This window comes from Agelaius tricolor, unplaced genomic scaffold (genome assembly GCF_023055355.1).
Source record: "Agelaius tricolor isolate 1412-34295 unplaced genomic scaffold, bAgeTri1.0.p SCAF_14, whole genome shotgun sequence".
Lineage (NCBI taxonomy): Eukaryota > Metazoa > Chordata > Aves > Passeriformes > Icteridae > Agelaius > Agelaius tricolor.
The window spans coordinates 13,185,130-13,190,768 of NW_027269274.1; the positions used below are offsets into that span (position 1 = coordinate 13,185,130).

General features: G+C 40.7%; 1 long non-coding RNA gene across 1 annotated transcript; it reads right to left on the reverse strand.

The window, feature by feature from the left end:
• Positions 1–1,721: 1,721 nt before the first annotated feature.
• On the reverse strand, positions 1,722–3,312 carry LOC139595699 (uncharacterized). The gene is made up of 3 exons (XR_011681096.1): positions 2,974–3,312; positions 1,964–2,111; positions 1,722–1,816 (listed from the first exon to the last, which is right to left on the reverse strand). It is a non-coding gene; the product is annotated as an uncharacterized lncRNA (long non-coding RNA).
• Positions 3,313–5,639: the final 2,327 nt, after the last annotated feature.

Sequence of the window (5,639 nt, forward strand, 5' to 3'; positions counted from 1 at the left end):
TGCTTGATTACTAAACAAACAAAACCCAACAAGCCCCACAGGATCAACACTGGCAGCTGAGCAGGGGCAGCACAGCCCTTTTCCCAGGGCTGGCTCCAGTCGTTTCCAAACACACATTCCCACTTACACACCCAGGTTATGTTCCAGGCAGGTACTGGAAATAATTACAAAAAAGATAATGGAGCCATTAAATATTTCATTATAGCCAATGGCTAGGGGACATAAAATCCCACCTGGTGTGGGCTGGGCACACCTGCTGACCTTGCTCCTGCTAGTTCCAAATCAAAGCTAATTGGCAGGAGTATCTTCCAAGGTTATGGAAACCCAGCTTACAGTTCATCAGGACTCAAATCGTGAAGGGAATTTGTTAACCTTCTCTGCCAGGACTGTCCATCCTTCATCTGAAAAGGTTTGGGACCTGAAGCAGTGGGTTGGGGGCACAGAGTCCACGCTGTGATGACCCCTCCTCACTTCTTCCTGGGGTTCCTAAGGCTGGGATGGAATTGCTGGGCAGGGCTGGGTGTATGTCAGGTGGCTTCCCTGCTTCTTGGTGTTTTATGATGGGTGACTCGTTCAACATAGTTGAATATTGCTCATCTGAATGGGCAAGTACAAACCAATTAAGGACTGAAATTCATTTCTCAACCATCTCAGTACACATCCATGAAGATTTTGGTAACCCTGGATGATGCCATTTTCTAGTGTTGGAGTTGAAAGTTTTGCATGAGGTATTTTATTTAGCATCAGGTTAGATGCATTATATAAAAAAAATGAGGTAATCAAAGTGAAAACAGAGCACTTCAGTTCTGACAAAGTGAACTAATTCTGTGAACATGGGTTAGATTGTTTTTCTCTGACAAATTTCTTCATTGAATATTTGGAAATTTGGGAGCTTGTTCCAGTTTGGAACAAAGCCATATTTCAAGATCCTGCATGAGATGGATCTCCTGTGTTTGACAGGGCTCTAATTTTCATCTTTTTCTGCTATGAATGGGAAAAAACCCAAAGGGTAAACAATGGTTCCCCTGCTCCTCTCACTGAGCCTTGTCAAAAGTGGGCTTCACTCAAGTGATAACTGCAGTAAACTTGAGCTTTATACCAATCATTCATATTTTCATATTCAATAAATGAAATCTTCATGTTCCTTGCACCCTTCTGATGCCTCTGGTATGTAAAATCCAGACCTTACTCATCTTCAGTCCCAGCAGAATGACTGAAGGCAGTTATTTTTTTCCTTCTTCCATCTCCTTTGTTAAACAGGAAGAGTGTACATATAAAATAGAAAAATAAAGGAAAATTCAGAAATAGTGAATCAATAGGTATAGAAGGTATCGCTGAGACTATATAAAGGTGCAAAAGGTAAAATTTTTTAATCACTTTGGACAGGGATGGAGGAGTGTGGCAGAAATACTCGAATACTGACTTGGGTTGTTTCTCTGGAAATGTGCAACATCTTTCTCTTCCTCAGACCTGGTGGAATTCATGCAAATGTCACAAAGCCTGACTGAATGGTGAGAAAATAGTTATGCCTAGAAATGAATGGAAAAATCAGTCCCCCCCAGTGGTACACTGAAAACCTGACAGCAGACAAAGAGCAGGCTCTGGGCAACACAAAGTAAGAGGTATGGACTTCAGACATACTGAATAATACATGTTTATCTTAGAGATCATTCTTAATTTGCTTACTTTGAAGTCTTTTGTCCCATTTGCTGCCCTGCACTGCCATGAAAGCCAGGAGCATCTCTCAGAAGCATGGGTGGCTCTTTGTGATGTGTGAAGCACAGGGAGAGTTTGTTGCTCCATGTAATGGTTAATGCTGTGAAGCAGAAAAATGGTAATGAACTAAGGAGCAGTAGACAAAGAATAACAACCAGCATCTTGTCTCCCTTCACTGGCACTGCAGACACAAAGGGATCTTTGATAATGCAGGGGTTCCCTATATAAAAATTTTGCATCACCTCACCTGTAAATGTTGACGTTTCCATTTTCCTTGAGGCAGTTCAGGGCCTGGAAAGGTGACTGCTTCTCTTTTGTGGTTGAGATTTGCACAAGAAGTGCTTCAAAAACTTCTGCTGGATTTGTTAGTCAATTCAGGAAGGGGATGTTGGATTCTGAGGAACAGAAAGCAGAGAAGAAACTTCATTAAAATATGCATTTCTATTTCAAATTCTAATAACTTCTTATATTTATGTATTTTAAAAATTAAGGCTTGTGGAAAGGAAAATATGTGGTCTTCTCCATCATGACAAAAATACTGAAATCCACCAATTGCCCTTGTACCTCTAAGTGGCCATGGAAATCATAAAATTCTGCCTCTGTGTTTTAATAGCAAAAAGGCATTTTGCACTGGGCATGAAGTATGAACAATATTTACTTCTGGATTTGTATGTGCACAGTAACCAGCTACACGTTTGCAACAGCTTGTTTGCCTCAACATGTCTGCAATGTGAAACTTGTGAATTATGCATGTCACTGGTGCCAGCAGTCTTAAAAAGTGATTAAAATTCTGAAGTTTATGTCTCTAGAAATGTATCTGTCCCTAAAAGACCCGCAGAAGAGGCTTAAATCTAAAGAAGATTTCAGGAGATCAGATCTACTGGATTAAATGATTCTGCACCAAATTCAGTGACTGCATAAACAGCACAAAGCTTTTCTGAAGGCAGTGGTCAATATTCCACAGCTCAATTTACTTCTCAGAGCTTGAAGAGGAATTCACATTTACTCAAATTGTTCTTCCTTTTCATTTCAATGTCATACTTTTATGGATACACAAAAAACATCCTAATACCTATTTGGAAAAATCTAGTCTTTTGCATTATAACCAAACACATTAAAAAAAAAATTATCTGTTTAAGACAGGGCTAAGTGGATGTCATACATGTCAGACACAATCCTACAAACAATTTTCCTAGAATTCCCTTGCTGGCTTCTAGATTATAAATATAGAAATAGGTTTAATTTTTTGGTACTCACCAACTCAGTTTAGAGCTAAGAGAGATGATTCCATTCCATAGGTCCCAGTCAATCTCATCCCTACAGAAGTCACAGTGTGTTCTCCAAGAGGGCTAAATTGCCTAGAAGTCAAAACCATCAGGCTTTTTTGGGGATCAATCCTGCTTAACACATGATGTTTTAAGCACTTACAAGAATTACAAAATGGAATAACTTGTTAGAAATGTAACAAAATAAATTGTCTAATTCTTCATCTGCTATGTATAGCATGGGAGGGTATGGAAAGTTCTGTATCACCCCCCATTGACATCATGCCAAATGAGTTTATCTTATGTTATCTTTTTATTATCCTATTTTCTTGGTAAAAGTTGGGCCCTTTAACCAAAAGAGAGGGCAGCAGAGAATGGGAGAAGGCAACTAATTAATGATCCACCTACTTTTCAGGTAGATTTACCTCCTTCTGATTCCATCAAAATGGGTTTGTGAATTATTTACTCTGCTTTTTTCTTCAGGTAGGAACAGTAAGGCCAAGTCTATGCCTGTGTTTTGCAGCAAATCAAGCATAACTCCATGCAACCAAGTCCTTGATGGTTTGAATCCAAGAGTAGTGGAGCACAAGGTGGCAAAAGGGTCCAGAGGGGAAGATGGTTGGAGCTTTGGCATTTGTGACAGAAACATCACCAGCACATCAGGCAATTGCAATCCTCTCACACTGAGCTCATGGCCAGGGAAGTTCAGAGCTGTACCAACTGCCTTCTGCTCTCCACAGCTCAGGATGATCCCTAGCTCTGGATTTCTGCTGAATATAAAGCTACACAATTCTTGTCCTTATTATTGGCTAAGACATTTCTTGGAAACAAAAAATTATTCAGTGTTCAGAAGAGGTCTCCTGCCTGAAAACTTACTTTTTGGACAGAGTCCACAGAGGTGGCAAAAGATGCTTGAAAACTCCTCTCTGAGTTCTCAGCTGGAGATACACTGGGCTCTTTCTGGCTGATTTGAAAACAGCACAGACCAACCTGAAATTACACCACAGGAATAAAATTCTCCAGGGACTATCCTGCTGACAGATCCATTTCAAAATACTGCAGATTCTGGCTGTGTCCCATCACTCTCCAAAAGCTCAAAAGAGCAGATGTCCTGAAGTGGCTAAAGCAGCATGATGACTCCCCTACACCACAGGATCACCAGATGTCCTCTGCAGGCAGCCTAAAGATTGCTTCTCAGTGCTGGGCCAAAGGAAAAAGCTGGGAATCTGGCACAGCTTTAGAAATTATTTCCCTCCTAAGTGTATCCTGTGGTATTTTCTTTTCTCCAAAAACAGAGTTGTTTGAAAATAAAGGCTTTAAAATATCCAGGCAGAGACGGGTGTGTGGCCTCCCTTTATTTCAACAATCCCCATGGCTGGTTGTTGTACAATGCCAACAAATTTGGTCCCTAAGCTGGAAGGATCCAGTTTTCTCTTGGCTGTCTGGCCCAAATGCCATGAAATCCAGTTAAAAGTGCAAAGACCTTAGAGAAAGGAGGACAATACCTCTAAGCAGCACAGTACTGCAGAAAGAAAAGAGTGTGGGGAGCAAGTCTCAAAGGAATTCCAAACTAAGTGTAAAGGAGTTGAGACAAAGAGAACAGAAGATGATGCCTGGTGTGTAGTGCGAGATGGTAAAGAAACATAATTTCTGACAGATGTCAGTCCAAAAACTCCAAGAACCTTTGCTGTAGCTGGGCTGTTGTGTCTGGACCTTTCTGTCAGGGGTGTCACTGCTGCCCAACCCTGCCCCTGTCCAGCCTGGGCTGGGCCAGACCTGCACACACCTGGTGGGGATCAGCTCAGCCCTTCTCCTCCCCTGTCTCATCCAACATCACCACCAGTCAAATGTTATGTTTAAAGTGTTGAGAAAAAAGTAACCCATGCAAATAATGAAATCCATGAAACCGTGACCAATAAGACAAAAAGTTCAAAATTAGATTGGATGGTTCACAATGAAGTTCCCAAAGTCCTGACAGCTGACAAAAACCAGTACCCACTCATCTTCTCCCACCTTTGTTTAGAATGGATTTGACAATTAGGGGTGATATCCTTTTGTCAAAACAAGCCTTCTGTTAAGTATTTTACAGGCACTCTAGGGATTCTGGCAAAGGGCTCACTTTTTGTACAGTTTATCTGGAGTAGAAATTTCCATTTTATCAGATGATGCTATAAAGTGAGATGAGGAAAAAAAAATACTCTTGTTTTTTCTTTTGGTTTCCTGATCCAGGAAAATAATAAATCTGCACATGTGATAAAGGGAATCTAAACAGAGAGAAATATTTGAAAATTTAGCTCAATGCTAGAAAATAGTTCTAAATATAAATATAGTTAAATACATGTCTATGCACAAGCTTCTTTTTTAAAGTATAAAAATCTACATTTATATAAATTGCTATCTGCAAGATTCATGCACGTCTCACAACAAAGTTCAAGAACACAGGGAATGGCATGCAATACTGAAAGAGGAAAAAGCTGAAACATGAAACTGCCCAGAGTTCCCCAGGTGGCCCATCAGACCAGCATTCAAGGGACACAAATCCAGCACACACAGGCTTAGGACTTTGGAGAGGAAACCTGGTTATGGCAGAAGAAGCACAGCCAGTATGATCCAGATCACCTCCCTTGATGCTTTCTGGACCCCCAGGTGCACACTGTG